This window comes from Vespula pensylvanica, chromosome 1 (genome assembly GCF_014466175.1).
Source record: "Vespula pensylvanica isolate Volc-1 chromosome 1, ASM1446617v1, whole genome shotgun sequence".
In the NCBI taxonomy this organism is placed as follows: Eukaryota; Metazoa; Arthropoda; class Insecta; order Hymenoptera; family Vespidae; genus Vespula; species Vespula pensylvanica.
The window spans coordinates 8,741,446-8,755,318 of NC_057685.1; the positions used below are offsets into that span (position 1 = coordinate 8,741,446).

Here is a 13,873-nt window from a genome sequence, read left to right on the forward strand (position 1 = left end):
TTACGTTCGCTAACGTGAATACTAAGTTCGATTTTTCAGCGTCAGACGGAGCCACGTATGCCGGGTAATCGGAACGTGTACAGATGGCGCTTCGGTGTACCGCTATTGACAGGTGCCGAAAAAACATGGCGCTCAGTGTTTACGACAACTGATCGCTGCCGATCGAAATCATACGCGATCGTCGCGTATCCTTCGTTACATTTTACGCGGTTCTCTCCGATTGTTCTTTACTACGTAGATCATTAAGTATTCATGAGAATAATAGATCCATTAACGAAATTGTTTCGAAGGTGTCGAAAGAAAATCTCTTACGATAACGCGTGGCCCTCTTGAAAACGGCGAGATCAGGGGGTGTGAGGATATCATCGACGAATCAGAAGGAAGAGAGAAAATAAGACTGTTCGGAGAGCTGTTAAATCAACACGTTGCATCGAGAACAACGACAGAGTTATCGTAAGTAATAAATATAAAAGATGTTTTCTTTATTATTTATTAAAATTCGTCGAGTCCGTTGTCGATAAAGTGTCGTCGATGGACATCGTCTATATGAAAGGAGGGGGTTTAACATGAGCGTAGCAAGAACGGCGGGAGAGGCCATCTTTGAGTGTCTCGTCGTAAGAACGAAGCTCGTGCCGGGGAAAGAGGATAGGAGAGAGAGAGAGAGAGAGAGAGAGAAAGAGAGAGAGAGAGATAAACAGAAAGAAAGAGAGAGAAGTTAGAGATTACGCGAATCGTATTACATAAAACGTCGTTGCTTCGGCCTTCTCGTTGCGTCGTTCGACGCTCGGCCAACGAACGTTTGTCGTTTTAAACTTCTCGAGGACGAGTTTTGTTTCTCTTTCTCTTTCTCTCTCTCTCTCTCTCTCTCTCTCTCTCTCTCTCTCTCTCTCTGTCTGTCTCTCTTTCTCTTTCGTTATATCTCCCCGTGTGATTTTCAATATATGTACGTACCTGAAACTGAACGAACGTGTGCGCCAGTTTCGTGGTGTTCCTGTTTTTCACGTATGTATATGTATCTATGTATGATATGTATGTTAGTAAGTAGAATCTTCTTTTATAATAATATTTATATAAAATATATATATAATATATATATATATATAATAAGTGTTAATTACTTTTGTCTATATATATATATTATTTATATATATATATTATTTATATATATATATTTAATTTATATTATTACTTTTATTATGAGGTTATGTGATCGATATTTTCGAGATCGATTAACAATTAATAAAGATCGTCATAAAATAAATGGTTTATTATTCGTAAATTTCAAGTGGAACTATTTTACTCGATCAAGTGGCGCGAATATTGATTTCGAAAGGGACCAATGACCTTTATATTATTTATGTTATTCCTGGAGTTGATGGTTTATGTACGTATGTATATAATATTAAAGTTCTTCTCTCTTCCGAGTAAATATATATACATACATACATACATATATATATATAAGCAATATATATATATATATATATATATATATATATATTGCTTTTCTCGCTTCGCAACAAGATTTAAATTTATTCCTCGAGAAATCGATACTTTCTACGGCTGCATTGCGCGATTCTTTGCTTATCGAGCGTGCCCGATGGCGCGCATTTTGAATTTATAGAAAGTCAATTAATTTTTTCAGATTTATTAATCGTTATTTATGATACGATGACATAAGAAGATTTTGCATTTTTCTTTATTTTTTTTTTTCTTTAATAAAAATGAACAAATTACAGAAGAAATACATTATACATGTCTTTGACCATTTAAAGGGTTATGCATATCTAGACGATATCAAATAAAGTTGTTTTATGATTTGTTTTCTTTTTTTACGAAATTTAAAAAATCGATTGTTTTTTTCGGATTGTCGATATCGAACCAAGCAGAGTTGTTTTGTAGAGAGTATGCGATGTTAATAATATTTCCTCAAAGTATTATCAAAAATTAGAAAAAAATTAAAAAGCCCTTTAATTACATTTAGAAAAAATGAATCCTTCGCGGTCGATTTTTAATTTATTTTCAACATAAAAATATTAGTGATCGAATTTATATATACATATAGAGATTGGATTTATCACGTAATTTGTGATTAAAAAAAAAATTTCGATAGTTTTTTAATGATTAAAAAAAAAAAAAAACTACGGTCTTTAAAAAACATTTCCGTATGGCAAAGATTAAAAAGATGTTCGTGCCAGATTTCCTGCATATAAGTTTAGTAGTTTACAAGATATCATCGGTAAAATATGGGAAACATAGTTTGCAGAAAACAACGATTAAAGTTTAATGTACTTACATGTGATGTTAAACTCGTCAAGGTCGACTTCAAATAGCTGCAATTTCGTCAATTTTGAAAATATGTTGATAAAATTTTCAGAGAATAATCTTTCTCTGAAAAAATTCTATCAATGAATAAAAATATTTTTAAAGAATGGATTCTTTTTATCTTTTTTAACATTCTAGATGTAATAATTTAAGAAAAACTTTTTACAAATTCGAACGATCAAAAGTTATCTTATTGGTGAAAACGTTGAAATTGAAGATAAACGAAAAATAGCTCAAATTCTTCTCACGATCGATTTAATTCACGACGCTCACCGAAGGATATTGCAGAGGAGTTACGAGTTACAACGATTTCTCGTGTCTTGTTTATCAGTCGCGCGTTGACTGATTATTCATTGAGAAGACATTTTTTTACATCACGGATGAAGAAGGTTGTATAAGAAACATATAGAGAGAAAGAGAGTGTATATATACACTAATTTTATATAAGCGTTTTTGTGTATATAAAGTATATATATAAAGTGTATGTTTATATGTAGATATATATGTGTCTAATATATATAAAAGTTTGTATATATACACTTGAACATATAAAAGGGATAATTTCAGAAAATTTTTGTAAAAAGGAAGACATCAGTGATGCTTGGGTGTTATTAGATACAGATTATTTGTTTTCATTATAACTTAAATTTTTCTAAACACAATATATTACTATATTAATTATAATATATTTATATTAATATAATACGTGTGTGTGTATGTATATTTATAAATATATTTATAAATATATTTATAGATCCTATATATATACATGCATTTGTATATGTATAACTAATATTATTTAATTTACCCGCATATACGTATGTAAATTAAATATATATATGTATATTTAATTTATAAATATAATTTAGTTAATATATATATATTGTATGTACATAATGAGAGACTTAAGTCTCCTTATCGTATATACCTATATATATACATATTTAATTCACATATGTATGTAAATGTTGTAAACAAAACATGTTTTATATTTATGTGTATAAACCTATTATGTTCGCACATTGGATACATGCATTCATTTATACGTGACTTATATTGCATCCAGATTAATCGAATGCAGTTTGAACAATAGGTGAAAAATACCTCACACAGTTTCTACCGATCAAAACTATTTGTCGATCAGTTGACTCAGAGATTCTTTTACGCTTCTCATCACATCTCGTTTCATTTTCTTTCTTTTTCTTTTTTCTTTTTTTTTCCTTTTCCTTTCCCTTTTCCTTTTCTTACTTTCTTTTCTCCTTCGTTCGTTTCCTTTTGATTGCTCCCATCTAGATTGTTCCCTTTTCTTGATCGTTCGAACGTGGGTAACTTCTTGTCATATCTCAAGAAAATGTATTTCGGTACTTTATGAGAGAAAAAAAGAAAGAAAAAGGAAATGAAAAAGGAGAAGAAAAAGAAGAAAGAGAAGAAAAAAAAGAGAGAGAGAAATCGTGACTGCGTGGCTCATGTTTGATCGTTTTATCTTTGCTTTTTCACGCCGGCTTGGTCGCTTTCTTAAAATTTGCTTTAGTAGATAATCGTGATGTAAGCTACCGTACCGAAGTTGAGAGAATTTTGTGATAACGCGAGCGAAGTACAGGGAACGAATGGTTGTAGCACGAGACTGGAGTTATCCAATCTGGTCTCTTGAATATTTATGGATGAATGTTTGTATGTGTACCAAAGTGTTACGGAGGAAGAGTAATCTTGAACGATTATATTTATATGAGATTTAAACGTTTCGATGGATGATAAATCTTGAACGATGATTTCTCTAGAAAATGTTACGTATTAAAATATCAATAATAATCGGTAATAGTAATCGATGACAGTTATGTACTTAAGTGTTGAACGTCTCTTTATTGCATGATATTTTTTTTGTTTTTAAATTTTCAAAAACAGAAAGAAGAAAGAAATTATATATACTATCTATCGAGTACGTACGTATGTAAATATTTGAAAAAAGAAAAAAGGAAAAGAAAAAAAGATAGTATCGTAATTCGTAATACTCTAAATTCATAACGATACATTAAATTGTATGAAGAACGTATGTTAAAATTATTTTAGATTTATTAACGGATTAATCATTTTACTGGCGAATTAATAATACATTTAATGACTCGGTAAAAAAATATGACAGTGTTCCTACTTTGTAGTGTGCCATTGTAAATTGAAATGGAAACATGGCGCACGGTAAATATATTACAGAAAAAGGGTAAAAACAATAGAGACCTAGGAGAGAAACGAATAACTGGAATTCCATCTTTGCCGAAGGTAAAAAAATATTAGAATAGGTATATCGTATATATGCGAAAGGAGATTGTTTTATGCGCCTGGAATCTCGAGGTAAAAAGAAAAAAAATAAAGAAAGAGACAGATAGAGAGAAAGAGAGAGAGAGAGAGAGACAGAGAGAGAAGGTATTGCGCACGAATATTTTTTCTTGTATAGCTGCATTGCCCGACATAGTCCAATAAGCGATGTCATGTAACAAATGCGAATGGCTCGTTCCTTCCGCAACGGGATTACGTTATTGATGCAGTATGTCGTGCCAAGGCGAAACGGAATGGCGTGTGATGTAAGGCCAGAGAGAGAGAGATACAGAAATAAAATAAAAACATCATCCTCCAAGGATTTCTTTTCCACGAATTTATTTCTTAAAACAATTGATATTTTATCGTTTCATCGATAATTATTTTTCGTGATACCTTCAATAAAAAATATTGAAGAAAATATTAACGAAAGAGAAAAAAAGTGGAAAAGAAAAAATAAATAAATTTCTATGATATATATAATAAACGAATATGAAATATATATAATATTATGTACATGCACGTGCGATAAGCACGTGATCCATTTGTTCTTTTCTTTTCTTTTCTTTTCTTTTCTTTTCTTTTTTCTTCGTTTTCTTTTATTTATGCAATTAATTTTAGTTTTATTTTATTTTATTTTAATTTTTTTTTTTTATATCGTTTTCAACGTTATCATTTTTTATTTATGAAAGCGATCTCAACATTTTTGACTTTAGTACTTTTTCTTAAATTGTAACTAACTAATATTAGAAAAATGTTTCTATTCTACATTATTTTATTTTCAAACATATAAATTTTAACTATTGTAATTAAAACATCAAGCACGTACTCCTCATCGTTGAAATACGTGTATATCCCAGAAGATTATTTATTTATTTATTTATTTATCTTACGATATTTTTTTCTATGTAAGGTAAAGCATTTAATTTTTCTTTTATTTATTTACTTATTTATTTATTTATTTTTTAGTTATCTTACGATATTTTTTTTCTATGTAAAGTAAAGCATTTAATTTTTCTTTTATTTTTTATCATTTCATCTGCAATAACGGGAACGTCATAGTAGATTTTAATTCATTCGAAAACACGTTCTATAGTTTTTTTTTCTTTGTATATCCGGCACAGGATTTTTTTTTCTTCTTTTTTTCCTGTTTTATTTTTTTTTTCTTTTTTTAATTGCATTCTGGATGTGCTCTCACCAATAAACCTCCTTTCCGCTAGTTTCCTCTTGGATATTTCTCTCTATTTTTTTTTTTTTTAATTCCTTTTTCTATCGTTTGTCGGTCTATTTTCAATGGTCTATCGCTTTTTATTAGGCCGAGTAAAATTTTTTCATTGACGCTGCGGAAATCTCGTTTTTTTTTCTAGATCTTTATCCTTCTCTCTCTCTCTCTCTCTCTCTCTCTCTCTCTCTCTCTCTCTCTTTCTTTCATATTCTCTGTTTGCTTTGTCTTTCTCTCTCTTTATCTTTGTTTCTCTCTTTTTTCTCTAATTTTATACAAAAGAAGAGAGCACGATAATTCGCAAACGAATCGGCTTGGTGACGTAACGTAATTGCCATAAACAAGCCATGTATAATACACGTATATATCTACGCAATGAGCTTCTTTATTGTTATTATCATATAAATTGTATGAGAAAATCGTACATGAAATAAGACAAAGATATAAATAAGATAATATACTTTAATGATTCCACGATGTATATTTTTTATTTAATACTATCTATTACGTGATTACGTATGATAGGTAACATGAAGATAGGATGATAAATATAATATGATATTATAACAAATATAATACGAAAATATGATATAATAATATAATATATAATATATAATGATATATAAATATAATATAATGATATGCAATAAAATAAATATAATGGAATGACATAATAAATATAATCATTATTATCTATTTAATTAATTAATTTATTATTATTATTATTATTGTTATTGTTATTATTATTATATTTATTACTCAATAAATGATTTAATAAATAAATACAATAAACTTTTCTAAGTCAACGTGAACTAATTAACGTTATCCTACTTTGTGCGTTTCCTACTAATATTTATATAGTACATGTTTATCTAAATTTTAATCTAAGGCATTGAACTATTCAGATAAGAAATAATCGGGCATTAGAAAGTTTCCTGATAATAATGATAACGATCGTCAGAGTCATAGAGAATCGAATAGAATAAAAGAAAGTGCTATAGAACAAAAAAGTTAAAATTTTACTCGCATTTCAATTTAATCAAACGAACAAACTCTATTCATTATTTGAGCAAACAAATTGAAAGTTTTATTTCTTTATGCATATAAAATGTGTGTGTGTGTGTGTGTGTACAGGAATTTACTTTACTTTTTGAATATAAAAAAGAGAGAGAGTAGTACAATTTTTCTTTTATTCGATTTTCATTTCTTAACGAGCGATCATATAATTATCTTAAAATGGTACATAACTAAGATAAGACGTGATTTCTACTTTGACCAATATCTTCTCGTTCTCCTTCTCCTTTCTTTTTTCTTTTTCCTCTTCTATAACTTCTCGTCCTTCTTCACGAATTCGTTCTACTACTTCCATTCGAAAATTTATTTTAACCTAAGCTGGAAAAGGTAGATCGATTATACCTGAACTTTTCCACGTCCATCGCGAATTCTCCGCAATGCGGATAACGCGAAACGAGTTTCCCGATAGACTAGAGATATTATAACAAGGAAATTTCATTTCTTTTTATTTTTTCTTTTTTTTTTTTGTTTCGAGTTAAATTTTTAAATCTTCAGCTACGTTTGCTCGAAAGAAAATATGATTATTTTGTAGTTTTTTTTTTATCTTTATATATATATATATATATATATATATATATATATATATAAGAACGAGAGTATAAGAAAAGAAAGACTCTTTTATTACAGATTCCCATAGGGAATCTGTCGATATTATTCTCTTTGGATCATTCTGGATACTCTGAATTTAATGGTGCGTGTCTCTTTAAAATTTATAGCGCGTATAATCGAAGGTTCATGTTCCGAAGGTGTTCTTTTTATCTTGGTGAACGTAGTACATCGTACGTTCAATTTGCGGTTTTCTCTTAAAAGTCTTTATGATCGATTTTCGTCAAAAATTTTCACGAATCTTTCCTTCTCTACGATTCGATGATTTCGCTGAGAAAATAAAGCAGAAAAGAAAAAAAAAAAAGAAAACAAAAATTTCGAGAACAAGTTAAAATTTTACAACGCGTATAAAAGAAGTTGAAAAGTTGAAGCACTGACATTACGTTTTGATTAAAATATTAACAAGCTGTCGCTCAAACGCCTCAAATTTTAATTCTATCTTAGAGTGTACGGTTTTGAATTAGGGTTAATCAATTTTAATTTATTTTAATCAATTTCGAATTTAATTTTGAGAGGAACTCGTAAAATATTCGTCGAATAGATCTCGATATAAAACGATTCCAAGTACAATACGTATCGTATCTGATTAAAGAACGATTCAATCGAAGATAAAAAAAAGAAGCATATTTTTTATTTCATCCACAAACCAAAATTTGGATATCGATCATATCGTTCCATTGTATGTACAAACCAGTGGTTCTCAAAAACTTGATATCTAAATAAAAAAAGTTCGCCCATTTTTCTTTTTTCGAGAAAAAAAAAAAAGTCTTAAAACGAATCAATGGTCGTTTCAAACTCGTCGTGTAAAATTATTCAATAAAAATTGAAATCTTTTTCGATGTCGTACTAAACAACTTCTAAACAACAAAAAAAAAACAAAACAAAACAAAAAAAAAAGAAAAGAAGAAAAAAGATGAAAATAAAATCGAAGATCGATTCGTAGGTTCGATTGAAAAAATTCGTACTTGAAAATAAACATTTTTGTGCGTGGTATACGAATCACGATGGCGAGTCGTACAACTGGAAACTCGGTATTACGCCTACGTGCGTACACTCGGTGTCACAGCGGTTCTCACGCGTTTCCGGTCACGCGATTGTCCGACGCTCGATTAATAGCCCACGGTTGTACATTGATGTCGAATCTCCGAAACGGGAAGTTACCGATCACGATTTTTACATCGCATTCTTTTAATAATATTTTTCATTAGTCCGTATTTTATTGTTTGTTTATTTATTTACTTATTTTCCTATTATTTCTGGACTACGTAAATAACGCTACTAACTCATTTATTCTTTTTTGTGTTTTTTCCTTTTTTATCACATAGTGATTCGTATAGCGAGCGACGGAGAAGGAAGAAGAGGGGAAAAGAGAAAAAAAGAACCAACTCGCGACGCGACTCTTCGTTATCACGAAGCGTGGTAGCTTACGCTTTATTTTCATACTCGAAACCGGAAGCGCAGACAACGCTTCTCCCATTGTCATGGCCCACAATGTTTGTCCTTTGCGATAGATCTTTTATCTTATCTCAACGTTTCTTTATCCCTTACTAGCTTTGTTAGTCCTCCTGAAAGAAGTTAACTCTCGTTTGTTTCGATCATAACTTAATTCTATTTTCGACCATAATTTTTGCTAATGATTATAAAGCTATCTTCTTTATTCTCCTTTTCGAATTTTTTCGTTAAATATTTTGTTTGCGCGTGTGTGTGTATATATATATATATATATATATATATATATATATCGTCAATCTAATAATAATTCTATATGTAAATATACGGAAACGAAACTGTATATCGAACAGTGCAAGTAAAGATAAACGATTTTTTTTTAAACAAAAGTTTTTAATAATCCATGTTTTAATTTAATTTATTTCAATGTTTTTTGTTGGTTTCTTTTAATTTTATTCTCGTTCTTTCTATTTATTTTTCACTTTTAATTTTTATTCATTTTCCTTTATTTTAGTTCGTTTAGTTTTCATTTTAACTTAAATTTAGTTCATTTTTTCTCTCTTTTCTTTCTTTCTTTCTTTCTTTTTTTTTTTAGTTTCCTTTTTAATTTCAATTTATTTTTATTTAGTTTACTTCTTTTCCTTTACTCTCCTAATTATTAAATTTCTTTTTTGTTCCAGTCAGTTTGGCTGTTATAAAAATAAGTAGATCATTCACAAATTGGTCGTGTGTTTCAAATCGTACACGTTAATCCATATTACATAAATTCAATAAATATCTTTTTGCTCCTACTTCTGTTTTTTTTTTTTTTCTTTTCGAATTTTTCTTTCATACGAACGTGCAAATATTATTTAAACTTTCAATTTGTATTTGAAAAAAGTTTGTAATCGAGTTTACCTCGGTCTCCCATTTCATTTTAAACGTCAGTAAATAAGTACTTACATCGACTCGTAGGTACTACGTATCTATCCCTCGTGATAAAAAAGACAGAATAGAGGGCCGGGAAATAAAATAGAGGACAAAGAAAAAAACAAAAGAGAAAAAAAAGGGAACAACTTTCATTTCGAACAATGGAGATTATCAACGGGGGTTCAAGAACGTGAACGTGAACGTGAACAACACACGTTTGCGCTCGCGAGCACACTTCCCGTGGAAATAATTTGCTAGAGAGTTCGCGGTGGCTCGTATGAATTACCAAGATGATATCAGTCATTTTGCCACGGTAATTAACGCCGTACCCGTTAGAAGGAGGAGCATCATGCATGGTACTTACATGTGTATACATATACAGGATGTTTCATCTAACTCGAGCATTTGAAATACATATATCTTCATAATAATACGATATTTTAAAGGAAGAAATTATTTTCTAAAAGAAAGTATTTTTTATTATTATTCAAAATCGTTCTCTTATTTTTTATCAAAATTATTCGATTCAAAATTATCCATGTTTTGTTTTGTTTTTTTTTCTTTTAAACGTTATAGATCATAAAAAGACGAATTCAAGGATATGAATTTTGTTTATCTTTAAATGTTCTCCGATAAGAAGGGATAAAGTTCGAAAGAAAAGAAAGAAAATAAAGAAAGTGGAAGAAAAATAATAAGGTCTCAAAATTTAAGTTTTTCGACGTGAAGTATCTATTTTAAAAAATGTTCGAGATGTTCGATACATTTAAACATGATATTCTCACAAACACCAGAGGACATGCGACGAAGAATCTTATGTGCGTGTTTGTTATCACTTAAGAAGTGATGGAAAGTACAAAGAAATCATTCATTAAGCTTATCCGAAAATGCATTGAAGTTCGTATCATTGAATTTCTCTTCTCATATGCCGTAACGTTACGAAAATAAAAATATGTGTCGAAACCATTAAAGAAAAGGAAAAAGAAAAAGGAAAGAAAACAGAACAGAATACCAACGACGATCTTAAAATCTTAAAAGGGAAATTAACATTAAATAAAACATTTCTGTTAATCAGAATGTTATTTCCTTCGGGTAAAACAATTTCTCCCTTTAATATACGTTCGTCGTATCGTCGAAAGGAAGACGGAGATGTTTCAACTATTCATATTAAGTGAAGCACCCTGTACAAAGCATACAATACATGTGCAAGTACATAAATGTGAACATGTGAACATTAGCAGAGCAAGTCGGCTTGTCTCCTTTAACTTTCTGACCGAACATACACTAAGAAAGACGGAAGCACGATTAATTTCCACTTCCATTAATCACGAATACGTTCTCCTTCTCAACATGACGAAGAAGAAAAACGAAACTAGAGAAAGAGAAATAGAGAGAGAGAGAGAGAGAGAGAGAGAGAGAGAGAGAGAGAAAGAGAGAGAGAGATCTTTAATTACGCATTGTAATAATCCAATCCTTACTGGCGAATATTCTTCATGGCTATAACGCGATGAGCATGAACTCTGTACGTTTGCACGTGTTTGATATGGATCGAGTGATTAATATCGTACACATTTCATTTGTTTCAAGTCCTTAATTACGGTATACGAGAAAGGAATAATTATGGGGAATTATTTTATAGCAAAGGCATCGGATGGATTTATATTCTTCGGTGATTATCCTAGATACTTAAAAAAAAAAGAAAGAATGAGAAAAAAGAAAAATTGTTTAAAAAGATTGTAATGTATTATTAATGATATCTACGCAATATAAATAACTAATTAATTAATCAATAATCTTTCAGACATGATATGTGTGTATATATATATATATATATATATATATATATATATATATTATATTGATTTACTATCCAAATATTGATTGGATTTTAATATTTAGTTATAATATGAAGGAAAATATAAATATTTGTAGTATAAATAAAAAAAATTAATGTTTATTAATAACACGATTTATACAAGATATCATTTTGTTTCGTTCCAAGTAATCAAATATATATATGCACATGAAAAAATAATTACGTTACTTTAGAAAAAAAAAAAGAAAAAAAGAAAAACCATAGGAAAGTAGAACGCTCGAAGGACAAATAACACATTTCTTTTTTCTCTTTACAATAGTCAACTGGAATTATTTTCTCCAATTTATTTTTACATAATTATTCGTTATATCGATTATTTTATTAGTCTCTTGTAGATATTATATATATATATATTTTTTTTTTCATTATTATTTCATTATTCCTTTTTATTGTTATTGTAGAATAATAAAAGGTCGTTTCGAGTTTAGTATTGACTTTATTTTTAAGTCAGTTAACGTCCATCTTAGTTATCGTTCTCGACGAGAGAAAGAAAGAGAGACAGAGAGAATCTACTCTTTCGATCCTCCAACTGTCTTACCCCCACCCTTGACAAAGTCAGAATAAGAAGAAGGAAGGAACGAGAGCGCAATGAGTCTGTCTCGTGCAGCTATTCAGACATTCGAGCCACTTATTACGTTCGGACCCCTTCTACTTATTCTTTTTCTTTTCGTTTTTTTTTTCTCTTTTTCTTTTTCTTTTTCTTCTTCGTTTGCCAGTTGAAAAGAGAATTTCTTCTATGTCCCAACCACTAGCCACCATCCACTACCACACTACCAAACTGACTTCCTTCTCCACTATATTTATTTTCGTTTCTCTCACGATCTTACCTGCCACCCTAACTCTTTTCTTCCCTTTCACTCCCTTTTTTATGTCAATGTGTATATCTATGTGTGTATTTGTGTATACGCGTGTGCATTTATACATGCGTCTGCGTACGTGTATGGTGCGCTTGTGTGTGCACGCTTCGTTTAGTCGTATAGTATGTAAACTAGAGACTTTTTTTTTGTCAAGAACGACAGAATTCTCGAGCATTCGTCCTTTCGGACGTATACAAAAAAAAAAAAAAAAGGAGAGAAAAAGAAAATGTTTAGATATTAGGTCGGTCTCAAAGTTAGTTGTTATTTATATTATAAATTAGTTTTTTTATGTTTTGGCGCAAAGTACTACTTTAACAGCTAATAAATATATTCTGAAAAGTGAGTTTTCGACATACGTTATTAAAATAAACATTCGTTAAGTATTATTCTATGTCGTTGGAAATAAAGAGTGAATATAAAATTTAATTTTTTTTTTGTATTATATGTTATGCTTCATTCTTTTTCTAAAATAAGAAATGCGTTAGAAAAAAATGAATCGGTTTGAATACTGCCTATAATCTTGTTTTTATTTACATAAAGATATTAACCAATGATTTTCAAAAAAAGGATAAATACGAATACAAATTTTTATTCAATTTTAATATTGAATTGTTATATTAAAAGTCCAATAGGATATATTTGAAAAAGTTCGATAAGATTGTTATATCGCTCGAGAATTGTTTATAAATCGATTGATCGAAACAGCTCATTTTTGTCGAGTATTTACAAAACGATTATAATTTAACTAATGATTTTTAAAAAGAGAATAAATACGAATAAAAATTTTTATTCAATTTGAATTGTCATATTAAAAGTCCAATAGGATATATTTGAAAAAGTTCGATAAGATTGTTATATCGCTCGAGAATTGTTTATAAATCGATCGATCGAAACAGCTCATCTTTGTCGAGTATTTGCAAAATGATTATAATTTCCTTCTTACTTGTCTTGGCGTCTAATGGAAAGACGATATGTTGATAACCGACGACTGGATCCACCTGTGTCTTTTATAAACCCGCGTCTATCGTTACGTGCAAAGCCACGTAAGCTTTTTTCCCGTTAATTTTTAATTTAAATAAAAAAGAGATAAGTTTCTCTGTAATAATTAGAAGGCAAATTCCATCATTTAAAAATTTAAATAATAAAAATAATTTATTTATGTAAATATCTGATAGTGTTGTAATGTTATTAAAATTATTCAAAAGCTCATTTTTATTTTTTAATAAAAAAAAAAATATCTAATATTTA

General features: G+C 29.4%; 1 protein-coding gene across 2 annotated transcripts in view; it reads left to right on the forward strand.

The window, feature by feature from the left end:
* Nucleotides 1-101: 101 nt before the first annotated feature.
* LOC122630135 (focal adhesion kinase 1) overlaps nt 102-13,873 on the forward strand; it is an 82,803-nt gene continuing 69,031 nt past the window's right edge. Inside the window, exon 1 of one of the 2 annotated variants that reach the window (XM_043814366.1) lies at nt 102-453. The gene's annotated coding sequence lies outside the window, so the exon portion shown is untranslated. Of the gene's footprint in view, nt 454-502; nt 1,003-13,873 lie in introns of those variants that run through there. The other variant, XM_043814377.1, reaches the window with a different exon arrangement.